The sequence below is a fragment of the Oncorhynchus mykiss genome, chromosome 15 (genome assembly GCF_057628025.1).
Source record: "Oncorhynchus mykiss isolate SJ-2025 chromosome 15, ASM5762802v1, whole genome shotgun sequence".
Lineage (NCBI taxonomy): Eukaryota > Metazoa > Chordata > Actinopteri > Salmoniformes > Salmonidae > Oncorhynchus > Oncorhynchus mykiss.
Window position 1 is genome coordinate 38,657,454 of NC_143036.1, and position 13,389 is coordinate 38,670,842.

General features: G+C 42.5%; 1 long non-coding RNA gene across 1 annotated transcript in view; it reads right to left on the bottom strand.

Moving 5' to 3' along the window:
• Window positions 1-13,389, bottom strand: part of LOC149977452 (uncharacterized) — a 1,012,103-nt gene that overhangs the window by 401,876 nt on the left and 596,838 nt on the right. The gene's annotated exons all lie outside the window — the stretch shown is intronic.

A 13,389-nucleotide genomic window follows, 5' to 3' on the forward strand; every position in this document is an offset into this window, starting at 1 on the left:
AGATAGGTCAAAAGGAACAAGATTTGAAAAGTAGAACTCTATTCCTCTCTCCCTGCCTGCAGCCTGCTGGTTGGCTATTTGCTTTAATACAGTGTGATGCCTTCATTAAGTTTTCTGTGGAATCTAAAGTAGGATGTCCACAGAACCACACATTTGAGTGCCTCTTTATAAACTTCCTCTAGGATAGATGTATGATTTGGCTTTGGCTGTGTTTTACAGACAAACATTCTGGGCAAACTGAAAAAAGTCTATTTGAAGGAGATTTTACATTTAGGTTCTGCAAATAAAGTAAACCAGACTTGATTCATTCAATAATTGAGATCACTTCACCATTCACCTACTGTATCAAAAATGTTAATTTCCAAGACAAAAACCATGTCCTCTGGCTATAATTTCCAAAGTTGATTATTGAAGTGATTTCATTATTTCAGGTTGGCATATTTTTTAGTTGAGAATTTCCAGGAGAATGAATTATAGGTATTGGTATGTTTTGAGATTGGTAAACTATACACAAATCAGGCCTAGTTGATTAACCAGATCCAATTGCATATTTTCCTTTTCAGGTAGATGCAAAAGGAAAATAACCAGATGACTTGCAAAGCTTTGATTGTGCACAAGTGTGGAACCTTCCCTTCCTTTAGCCACAAAGCCCCATCAGAAGTGAGCTCAGAGTCAGACAGTTAATGGGGCGATCCAACCTCCACAGAAAGGTAGCTAGTCAGACTCTGCCTTTGTCTCAAATGGCAGCCTATTCCCACCATAGTGCACTTCTTTTGACCAGAGCCCTACGGGCCCTAGGTAAAAGTAATGCACTATATAGGGAAAGAGTGCCATTTATGATGCAGACTCTGTATACCATGGACTCCTCTCCTTGTATTGGCTAAGCATGTGCCCCAGACCATGATTTATAACTGTGGAGCAGACATGTTTACATTTGATTTGAATAACCCCCTCCTTCTTCATCCTCGCTATGCTGAATGAACAGCCACAATTTGTGCAAATCAGTGCTGTGTGTCTTATTGTCTGGCAGCTGCCTGCCCTGCCCACCCTGCCCAGGCTGTGGTGTCCCATGACTCATTGGGAATGACAACACACACAGAGTATCCCATGGCCCCATGGCCAATAAAACCACTTACAGTACCTTGCAAAAGTATTCATACTCCATAGATTTCTTCACTTTATATTGCGTTACACACTGAATTTTTTTTGTAACAATCTACACAAAAGAACTCTATGTCAAAGTGGAATATTTTTTTTGTTTGTTTAGAATAATATAAATTAAATAACAAGCATAAGTATTCAGCTCCCTGAGTCAATACTTGTTTAAAAAAAACACAGTTAGACTCACCGTTACAGCTGTGAGTCTTCTTGGGTAAGTCTGTAAGAGCTTTACACACCCGGTTGTGCAATATTAGCTCTTTATTATTTTCATAATTCTTCAATCTCTGTCAATTTTCAAATCTTTCCATAGATTTTCAAGCAGATTTAAGTCAAAACTGTAACTTGGCCACTCAGGAACATTCACTGTCTTCTTGGTAAGCAACTCCAGTGTCAATTTGGCCTTGTGTTGTAGGTTATTGTCCTGCTGAAAGGTGAATTACTCTCCAGTGTCTGGGGTAAAGCAGACTGAAGCAGTTTTTCCTCTAGGATTTTGCCTGTGCTTATCCCATTTCTTTTTATCCTGAAAAAATGTCAAGCATACCAATACCATACGTGAAAATAATGAGGGAGACACTCAGTAATGTGTTGGATTTGCCCTTAACATAAAGCTTTGCATTAAGGCCAAAAAGTGTATTCCTTTGCTGTGTTTTTTTGCAGTATTACTTTAGTGCCTTACTGCATACAATATGAATTATTTGAATTGTTCTTTTCACTCTGTCATTTAAGTCATTATTGTGGAGTCACTACAATGTTGTTGATCCGGCCTCAGTTTTCTCCCATCACAGCCATTGAACTATTAAAAGCCATTAAAATCATCAATGTCCTCATGGTAACATCCCTGAGAAGTTTATTCCTGTCCTGCAGCTCAGTTCAGGGGGGTTTAATACATCATCCACAACATAGTTATTAACTTGCTTAAAGAGATTCTCAATGTCTGATTTGTTATTGTTACCCATCTACCAATCACTGCCCTTCTTTATGAGGCTTTCAAAAAGCTCCCTGGTCTTTGTAGTTGATGGACAGGTGAGGGAGGGAGAAAAGAGAAAAATCTCCTGTTAAAGTAGGCAGCAGGCCTACAGAGCTGAGGTTAATCCAGTCATCTGGGTTTGAGATATCCCCGGGGGAAGCAGTAGCTCATACCTGAAAGAAAAGAAAATCAAGAAAAATCATCCTGAGTGTTGTTGTTGTTACAAGGAAGGATTTATGAGTTCCCCGTTTCAGGTATTTCATTTGGAACAAGGGGTCTGTGTAAATGAAGAAGCACAGAGAAAAATCCACGTAGCCACAGCGAGGGGCTGGCGCAGGCCAGTGGTTTCGGGCACAGGAGTCCAGAAGCTTGTGTAGGAGTTTGGATAGAGGAAAGGGGGATAGAGAATGAAAGAAAAAGAAAAGGAGAGAAGGAGGATGAATGACTGCCTTAATATATCTGGCCCAAGGTCTCATTAGCAACTCTAATTGCTGTTTGTTAAAACGGCTAAATGGAACAGTCTGGAGCTTCCAGAACCTTTTCAAAACGGAAACAAATATGGCTCTGCAGTCTAGGGCACCTGCTGAGTCTTAGATGCACTTAATACAACCAAATAAATAAAACCAGTCTCCATGCTTCCATTACAATGCTTGACTGGAGCTGTTGATTGAATTGCATGGAAACATGCTGTGGACTTATAGAGAGAAAAGTACTGTGCCCTGTGCAACCCTTTGCGGTGCTTTTAAAACATTGCCGTCGTGATTGCATCCTTCCACAGTGTATTCAATACTCAAACCATTTCCATTAACACTGAAATTAAACGTACACAAAGAATGTGTGTGAGTACAGGAGTGATGAAGTGTATGGACCACTGTTCCTCCTGTTATGAAGGTAGTATAATACCGTATCTCCTGCTGTATTTTCCCTCCCATGCACACTCACACAGTCCACAGAGACCTATTATTATTATTATTACAGGCTTCACTTCAAGTGCAGTTCAGGGCTGTGGTAAAGTTAACTAGGGATGTGTCCCAAATGGCACAATATTCCCTATATAGTGTACTACATAGGACTCTGGTCAAAAGTAGTGCGCTGGGGATTAGGGTGCCATTTGGGATGAAGGACATAGAACAATCCAGGCAAGGACTGGGGTGACACTGGTCACAATAATGAGCACCTGCAAGATCTGTCACAGATTAATTTTCCAAAATAGAAAATAGTAAAAACGCGTCTAACAAGAAGAGAACATTATATTACCACATACTCCTGTTTTAAAGCCGTGGTAATTCTCCTATAATATGCTGTGTTTTGTAGGGTCAGGGAGTTAGAAGGGGGTCAAATGTTGCTCTGAGACAGATTCAGACTGAGTGACTTATGATGAACAAGACTTGTTGACCTGTCATATAACCTTTTCCGGGGAACAATTTACTGCAAACGTGCTATTTTGTAGAGTGGCCCCACAGCACAGTATCTCAGGGCACAGCGAATAGGGTTATCTTTTTTTTGTTGACTTTACTACCTCACATTGCAGCTCTATTTTATCATTAGTTATAAACTTGGTATAAACAGGATTTGGGTCGTTCTAAATAATCACCCAGTTTATTGACTGTTTGGACAGGCAGTATCAGAAGTGAGTAGCGAAAACGGAAACCACAATAGTGCTTTTGGATCTTGGTTCTGTGAGGATGGACTGATAGGTGAGGCAGACAAAACAGAGAAAAATGCACTTCACTAACAAACCCAGGTTGAGGAGCATCTCATTGTGTCTGTGCGCGTGTGTTTATTTCAATTCATGGCTGCTGCTTATTCAGATGGTTTCAAATGGTTTGCTATGAGGGTAATATAGATGGATATGCAAACGTTGTGTCAACGTCAGTGAATTGGTTAATTGGCTCAACATCTATAACCTTTCTGTTTTCAGTGGACTTCAAAAACCTCCAGGGAAATTTGATCAATCATCTCTAGAATAAGACCCACTCGGACACTGTTCTTAATGAAAACATCATTAACGAATGGTGATGAAGGGTACACAGGGGCCACTATAAAATATATGCAATGAAGTCCATTATATCTACACGAAACTAGTCTCACAGTAAGAATAACAAAACCCGATATTGTTGAAACTGTTTACGCCGTAACAATTAATATCACCACTAGGGCTTCTTATGGATGTAAACCTGCAATTTTGGTTTTCAAAAGTTGAGTATATATTTCAAGTTGTTGGTGCCAATGGTTTCTTTGGAGCAGGCGGTTGCTTGTCAAACATAGACGTAAAACAACCGTTATGAATACATAGATTCATGGAATGAAAGATCTTGAATCTGTATGTATTAACACCCATTTTTGTTTATTTTGCTATTCGGTGGCACTGGCAAAACCCCACCAATACCTCTTGCTAAATAATGTATAACTTTTAAAAGTGGGTTTGGATTTGTACTAGTATTGGTTAACCTCAAAACATATATTTTAGAAAATTTGAAGTTGAATATTTCCAGCCGTTGCTAATGATTGGATGTCCACACTGTCATCTACAGAACTATATTTATATCTACAGAACTATATTTATATCTTCAGAACTATAAGTCCACAAGCTGTCATAAGAAAAATAATCTTAATTTTACCATGTTTTTATCATACCAGGTTTTATTTGAAATCAGCAGGTTTGTCAGATATTTGTAGATATATATAAATGTCCATGCAGTGTAGGGCAAAACAGACAGTATGTTTATATCAGCATGATTTGTTCATCATACAACATACTACAAGCAACATTCTGTTTTCATATTTGGGCTATCAGGAGTAAATATTTATGCTACAAATTATAAAGGATAATGTTAGAAGTATACTACTGTGAACAGATCCAATTACTGAGTCAATTTGTTTGTCATTTAGTTTTTTTGAAGCTAGGATGACACTTGTAGCTACAAAGTAATATTGGACAGATGTCACCAGCTGCTGGACTGCTGTTGTGACCATTGGCAGGATCTGTCCTCTATCGGGTCTGTCCCCTATCCTGCGTCCTGATAGGTTCATCCGAGGTCGAGTTGGCTCCAACCCCACCTATTTACCAGTTCAGTCCTTCTATTATCCCTCAGCGTACTGAACTAACCAAGCACCACTCTGCCAGACCAGCCCTTTTGCCTCTCACCATACCCCCTTACCCCCCTTCACCACCCCTCTTTCTCTCGCCCCTGCTCTCCATACTTGGCGCAATTTGACTTGTGTTTTAAAATCTCCCCTGGAAGACATCAGGGCCTCCTTGTTCCTCCGCCTGTCTGTTGCTCAGTCTACCTCAGGATGAACAGACAGAGAGAGGCACTGCAATGTGCTGGGCTTGGAGTGGGGTGAGAAAAGAGGCAGAGAAAGGGGAGGAGAGGAGGAGAGAGGAGGAGGAAAGGTGAATGGAGAGGGGTTCTCCGAGTGGGGCAAGAAAAGAGCAGAGAGAGCAGGAGCAGTGGAGGAGAGGAGGAAGGGGAGCGGGGGAGGCAGGCACTAGCATGCACAGAGAGAGCAGGAGCAGTGGAGGAGAGGAGGATGAGGAAAGTAGAAGGGGAGAGGGGTTCTTAGGCGCTACTCCCTCCCCATCAGTGGTTGAGGAGGTGCTTTTTGAGTGCTTATGTTGCAGCCACTCCAACGCTGGCACCCAGCTCGCCATAGAGTGAGACGCAGACAGAGGGAAAAGAAACCAGTACAGGGATAGCAATGACTATCTGGAAATAATGACACATTAGTTAGGCAAGACAAGTCACATGAGAAAACAAGGGTTTCCTGTGAACAGACAAGAAATGTTCATAAACAGTAGTCTGTATGTGTCCCAAATGGCACCCTATTCCCAATGTAGTGCACTATCAGGCCCTGGTCAAAGGTAGTGCACTACATAGGGAATAGTTTGCCATTTGGGACTCATCCTGTGTAAAGTCCAAAGGGGAAGTTCACTAGACAAGTCGTGTTAAGGAAGAATCCATCGGTACACTCACTGACTTTGAAGTGAGGAATTTGGAAATACAATTTGTTACTGAGTACAGTGTGTTGCTAAATGCTGAGCTTTCCAATGCTAACTATGTAGCTAATCACAGAACACAGAGGACCAATCAGTCTGTCTGCAGGCTACGTGTGTGCCGCTCCGCTCCAGAGAGAAAGGGGGCATTTCCCATTTCCTGTACCAAACAGCAGGTTTCAGAGGGTGGTGGTGGTGTGTGGGTGCTCCCCGTCTTCTGGCTCTCCTGTCAGCCCCGGCCAACCCGGCCACTGTAGGAAGGGGCGACAGATAGCCTAGTGGTTAGAGCGTTGGGCCAGTAACCAAAGGGTTGCTAGATCGATTCCCCGAACTGACAAGGTAAAAATCTGTCGTTCTGCTCCTGAACAAGGCAGTAGGAAGGGGCGACAGATAGCCTAGTGGTTAGAGCGTTGGGCCAGTAACCAAAGGGTTGCTAGATCGATTCCCCGAACTGACAAGGAAAAATCTGTCTTAACCCACTGTTCCTAGGCTGTCATTGTAAAAAATAATGTGTTCTTGAATGACTTGCCTAGTTAAATAAAAAAGAAGCCCCTTGTTCTCCTCAGCCAAACCCTTTAAAGATCCCTCCACTCCTACAGCCCCAACCTAACCCGCCGTGTCAACATTTCTCTGAGAACACAACCGGCGCTGCCATTATTTCGCCACATGTCTCCTAACAAGGCCAGATTGGCCAATTGCGTACAGGCAGAAATCTGTGTCTTCTAACACATGGAAATAAAATATTCCATAAATAGACCATACTATGGTAAAAATATATGAATATCAAACAACAGGTTGTCACATCTGCTCCCGCTCTCCCTCTCTGGTGCTCGAGCTCAGCCGGATTGCCGGGCTCCCACGCCTCAGCCAGCTTGTCGGGCTTCTACACCTCAGCCAGCTTGTCCGCCGGCCCGACAGGCTCGCCCAGGTGGGACGCAGGGTGGCGGCCACTAGAGGGGGTGGGTCCTGTCACGCCTGCTCCACTAGAAGTTCTCAACCTGCTCCACTAGAGCCCTGTCGATGAGAACGGGGCGTGCTCTGTCCTCCTTTTCCTGTAGTCCACAATCATCTCCTTTGTCTTGATCATGTTGAGGGAGAGGTTGTTATCCTTGCACCACATGGCCAGGTCTGTGACCTCCTCTCCATAGGCTGTCTCATCGTTGTCGGTGATTAGGCCTACCACTGTTGCGTTGTTGGCAAACTTAATGATGGTGTTGGAGTCATGCCTGGCCATGCAGTCATGGGTGAACAGGGAGTACAGGAGGAGACTGAGCACGCACCCCTGAGGGGCCTCGTGTTGAGGATCAGCATGGCAGATGTGTTGTTACCTACCCTTATCCCCTGGGGACGGCCCATCAGGAAGAATGCCATATGTGCGCAAAGCTGTCATCAAGGCAAAGGGTGGCTACTTTGAAGAATCTGAAATCTAAAATCAAATAATTATAATTTTTTTTTACACTTTTTGGTTTACTACATGATTACATATGTGTTATTTAATTGGTTTGATGTCTTCACTATAAAAAATAAAGAAAAACCCTTGAATTAGTATGTCTGTTCCAAACTTTGACTGGTACTGTATGTAAACTCAGCAAAAAAAGAAACGTCCCTTTTCAGGACCCTGTCTTCCAAAGATAATTCGTAAAAATCCAAATAACTTCACTGATCTTCTTTGTAAAGGGTTTAACCTGTTAGATCTCTAGGGGCGCTATTTCATTTTTGGATAAAAAACGTTCCCGTTTTAAGCGCGATATTTTGTCACGAAAAGATGCTCGACTATGCATATTCTTGACAGTTTTGGAAAGAAAACACTCTGACGTTTCAGAATCTGCAAAGATTTTGTCTGTAAGTGCCCCAGAACGCATTCTACAGGCGAAACCAAGATGATGCATCAACCAGGAATTAGCAGAATTTCTGAAGCTCTGTTTTCCATTGTCTCCTTATATGGCTGTGTTTGCGCAAGGAATGAGCCTACACTTTCTGTCGTTCGCCCAAGGTCTTAGCAGCATTGTGACGTATTTGTAGGCATATCATTGGAAGATTGACCATAAGAGACTACATTTTCCAAGTGTCCGCCTGGTGTCCTGCGTGGAATTCGGTGCGCAATTGCCAGCTGCTCGTACTTTTCCATTTGATATAGGGGAGAAACCATGTGTCCAAGAACGATGTATCAATGAAGAGATATGTGAAAAACACCTTGATGATTGATTCTAAACAACGTTTGCCATGTTTTCAGTCGATATTATGGAGTTAATTTGGAAAAAAGTTCGCGTTTTGAGGACAGAATTTTCAGATTTTTTTTGGTAGCCAAATGTGATGTATAAAACGGAGCTATTTCTAATACACAAAGAATCTTTTTGGAAAAACTGAGCATCTGCTATCTAACAGAGTATCCTCATTGAAAACATCAGAAGTTCTTCAAAGGTAAATTATTTTATTTGAAGGCTTTTATGTTTTTGTTGAAATGTTGCGTGCTGGATGCTAACGCTAAATGCTAACGCTAAATGCTAACGCTAAATGCTAACGCTAAATGCTAACGCTAGCTAGCTACTTTTACACAAATGATTGTTTTCCTATGGTTGAGAAGCATATTTTGAAAATCTGAGATGACAGTGTTGTTTACAAAAGGCTAAGCTTGAGAGATGGCATATTTATTTCATTTCATTTGCGATTTTCATGAATAGTTAACGTTGTGTTATGCTAATGAGCTTGCTGATAGATTTACACAATCCTGGATACAGGGGTTTTTTCATAGCTAAATGTGACGCAGAAAACGGAGCGATTTGCCCTAAACAAATAATCTTTCAGGAAAAACTGAACATTTGCTATCTGAGAGTCTCCTCATTGAAAACATCTGAAGTTCTTCAAAGGTAAATGATTTTATTTGAATGCTTTTCTGTTTTTTTGTGTAAATGTTGCCAGCTGAATGCTAATGCTAAATGCTACGTTAGCCATCAATACTGTTACACAAATGCTTGTTTTGCAATGGTTGAGAAGCATATTTTGAAAATCTGAGATGACAGTGTTGTTAACAAAAGGCTAAGCTTGAGAGCTAGCATATTTATTTCATTTCATTTGCGATTTTCATGAATAGTTAACGTTGCGTTATGGTAATGAGCTTGAGTCTGTATTCACGATCCCGGATCCGGGATGGGGAGATCAGAAAGGTTAAACACTGTTTCCCATGCTTGTTCAATGAACCATAAAAAATGTATGAATATGCACCACTGGAACGGTCGTTAACCTCTCTAGCGTCCCACCTGGCCAACATCCAGTGAGATTGCAGAGCGCCAAATTCAAATACAGAAATACTCATTATAAAAATTCAGAAAACAAAACATATTTTACATAGGTTTAAAGATTAACTTCTTGTGAATCCAAACACAGATTTAAAAAATGCTTTACGGCGAAAGCATACCTTATGAATTTTTGAGAACATAGCCCAGCAGACAAATCATAACAAACAGTAGTAACCAGCCAAGTAGAAGAGTTACACAAGTCAGAAATAGAGATAAAATTAATCCCTTACCTTTGATGATCTTCATATGGTTGCACTCAGAAGACATACATTTACTCAATAAATGTTTATTTTGTTCGAAAAAGTCTCTTTATATCCAAAAACCTTTGTTTTGTTCGCACGTTTTTTTCAGTAATCCACAGGCTCAAAGTTCATAGAAACATGTCAAAAGATGTTAATATTCAAACCTCAAGTTGTTTTTAGCCTAAATAATTAATAGATAATATTTCAACCGGACAATAACGTCGTCAATATAAAAGGTAAACAAGAAAGGCACTCTCTCGGTCGCGGGCATGAAAAAGCTCTGTGACACGGCAGGGTCCACTCATTCAGACTGCTCTTACTCCCTCATTTTTCAGAATACAAGCCTGAAACAATTTCTAAAGACTGTTGACATCTAGTGGAAGGCATAGGAACTGCAATTTGAGTCCTAAGTCAATGGAAACCGTAATGCCATTGAATAGAAAACTACAAAACCAAAAAACAACTTACTTCCGGAATGGATTTTTCTCAGGTTTTTGCCTGCCAAATCAGTTATGTTATACTCACAGACACTATTTTAACAGTTTTGGAAACTTTAGAGTGTTTTCTATCCAAATCTACCATATCATTTCTTCTGGGCCCGAGTAGCAGGCAGTTTAATTTAGGCATGCTTTTCATCCAAAATTCTGAATGCTGCCCCATACCCTAGAGATGTTTTAAGACACTAACAGCTTACAGATGGTAGGCAATTAAGGTCACAGTTATGAAAACTTAGTAGAAAGGCCTCTTTAGTGTCCTGACTCTGAAAAACACCAAAATAAAGATGCCCAGGGTCCCTGCTCATCTACTTGAACGTGCCTTAGGCATGCTGCAAGGAGGCATGAGTACTGCCTATGTGGCCAGGGCAATAAATTGCAATGTCCGTACTGTGAGACGACTAAGACAGCACTACAGGGAGACAGGACGGACAGCTGATCATCCTCGCAGTGGCAGACCACGTGTAACAACACCTGCACAGGATCGGTACATCCGAACGTCACACCTGCGGGACAGGTATAGGATGGCAACAACAACTGCCCGAGGTACACCAGGAATGCACAATCCCTCCATCAGTGCTCATACTGTCCATAATAGGCTGAGAGGGGTTGGACTGAGGGCTTGTAGGCCTGTTGTAAGGTAGGTCGTTCACTAGACATCACTGGCAAAAACATCGCCTATGGGCACAAACTCACCGTCACTGGACCAGACAGGACTGGCAAAAAGTACTCTTCACTGACGAGTCGCTGTTTGTCTCACCAGGGGTAATGGTTGGATTCGCGTTTATCGTCGAAGGAATGAGCTTTACTGTCACGTCCTGACCTTAGTTCCTTTTTTATGTCTCTTTTTTTGTTTGGTCAGGTCGTGACTTGGGGTGGGCATTCTGTTTTGTTCTGTGTGTTGTAGTTCTATGTGTTTGGCCTGGTATGGTTCCCAATCAGAGGCAGCTGTCAATCGTTGTCTCTGATTGAGAACCATACTTAGGTAGCCTGTTCCCACCTGTGTTTGTGGGTAGTTATTTTCTGTTTGGTGTGTTTTGCACCTGACGGAGCTGTTTCGATTGTTCTTTTATTGCTTGTTTTATAGTGTTCAGTTTTACCATTAAAATGATGAACCCTTATCACGCTGCATCTTGGTCCTCCCCTTCTTCCACCAACGGCCGTTACAGTTGCACCGAGGCCTGTGTTCTGGAGCAGGATCGATTTGAAGGTGGAGGGTCCGTCATGGTCTGGGGCGGTGTGTCACAGCATCATCGGACTGAGCTTGATGTCATTGCAGGCAATCTGAATGCTGTGCGTTACAGGGAAGACATCCTCCTCCCTCATGTGGTACCCTTCCTGCAGGCTCATCCTGACATGACCCTCCAGCATGACAATGCCACCAGCCATACTGCTCGTTCTGTGAGTGATTTCCTGCAAGACAGGAATATCAGTGTTCTGCCATGGCCAGCGAAGAGCCCGGATCTCAATCCCATTGAGCACGTCTGGGACCTGTTGGATCGGAGGGTGACGGCTAGGGCTATTCTCCCCAGAAATGTCCGGGAACATGCAGGTGCCTTGGTGGAAGAATGGTGTAACATCTCACAGCAAGAACTGGCAAATCTGGTGCAGTCCATGAGGAGGAGATGCACTGCAGTACTTAACGCAGCTGGTGACCACACCAGATACTGAATGTTACTTTTGACCCCCCCTTTGTTCAGGGACACATTATTCCATTTCTGTTAGTCACATGTTTGTGGAACTTGTTCAGTTTATGTCTGTTGTTGAATATTATTATGTTCATACAAATATTTACACGTTAAGTTTGCTGAAAATAAAACGCAGTTGACAGTTAGAGGATGTTTCTTTTTTTGCTGAGTTGAAAAATGTACCTATACACATATACAGTTGAACTCAGAAGTTTACATACACTTAGGTTGGAGTCATTAAAACTAGTTTTTCAACCACTCCACACATTTCTTGTTAACAAACTATAGTTTTGGTAAGTCGGTTAGGACATCTATTTTGTGCATGACACAAGTAATTTTTCTAACAATTGTTTGCAGACAGATTGTTTCACTTATAATTCACTGTATTACAATTCCAGTGGGTCAGAAGTTAACATACACTAAGTTGACTGCGCATTTAAACAGCTTCTGATAGGCTAACTGACATCATTTGAATCAATTGGAGGTGTAACTGTGGATATGTGTAACGGTTTTCTATATGAGAAGGAGAGTCGGACCAAAATGCGGCGTGTAGATTACGATCCATGTTTATTGACTATAGCAACACGAATCTAAATACAAACAGTGCAAAATAATAAACGTAATGAAAACCGAAACAGCCTAAACTGGTGCAAACTAACACTAAGGACACAAAGGACAATCACCCACGACAAACTCAAAGAATATGGCTGCCTAAATATGGTTCCCAATCAGAGCCCCTTGTTCTCCTCAGCCAAACCCTTTAAAGATCCCTCCACTCCTACAGCCCCAACCTAACCCGCCGTGTCAACATTTCTCTGAGAACACAACCGGCGCTGCCATTATTTCGCCACATGTCTCCTAACAAGGCCAGATTGGCCAATTTGCGTACAGGCAGAAATCTGTGTCTTCTAACACATGGAAATAAAATATTCCATAAATAGACCATACTATGGTAAAAATATATGAATATCAAACAACAGGTTGTCACATCTGCTCCCGCTCTCCCTCTCTGGTGCTCGAGCTCAGCCGGATTGCCGGGCTCCCACGCCTCAGCCAGCTTGTCGGGCTTCTACACCTCAGCCAGCTTGTCCGCCGGCCCGACAGGCTCGCCCAGGTGGGACGCAGGGTGGCGGCCACTAGAGGGGGTGGGTCCTGTCACGCCTGCTCCACTAGAAGTTCTCAACCTGCTCCACTAGAGCCCTGTCGATGAGAACGGGGCGTGCTCTGTCCTCCTTTTCCTGTAGTCCACAATCATCTCCTTTGTCTTGATCATGTTGAGGGAGAGGTTGTTATCCTTGCACCACATGGCCAGGTCTGTGACCTCCTCTCCATAGGCTGTCTCATCGTTGTCGGTGATTAGGCCTACCACTGTTGCGTTGTTGGCAAACTTAATGATGGTGTTGGAGTCATGCCTGGCCATGCAGTCATGGGTGAACAGGGAGTACAGGAGGAGACTGAGCACGCACCCCTGAGGGGCCTCGTGTTGAGGATCAGCATGGCAGATGTGTTGTTACCTACCCTTATCCCCTGGGGACGGCCCATCA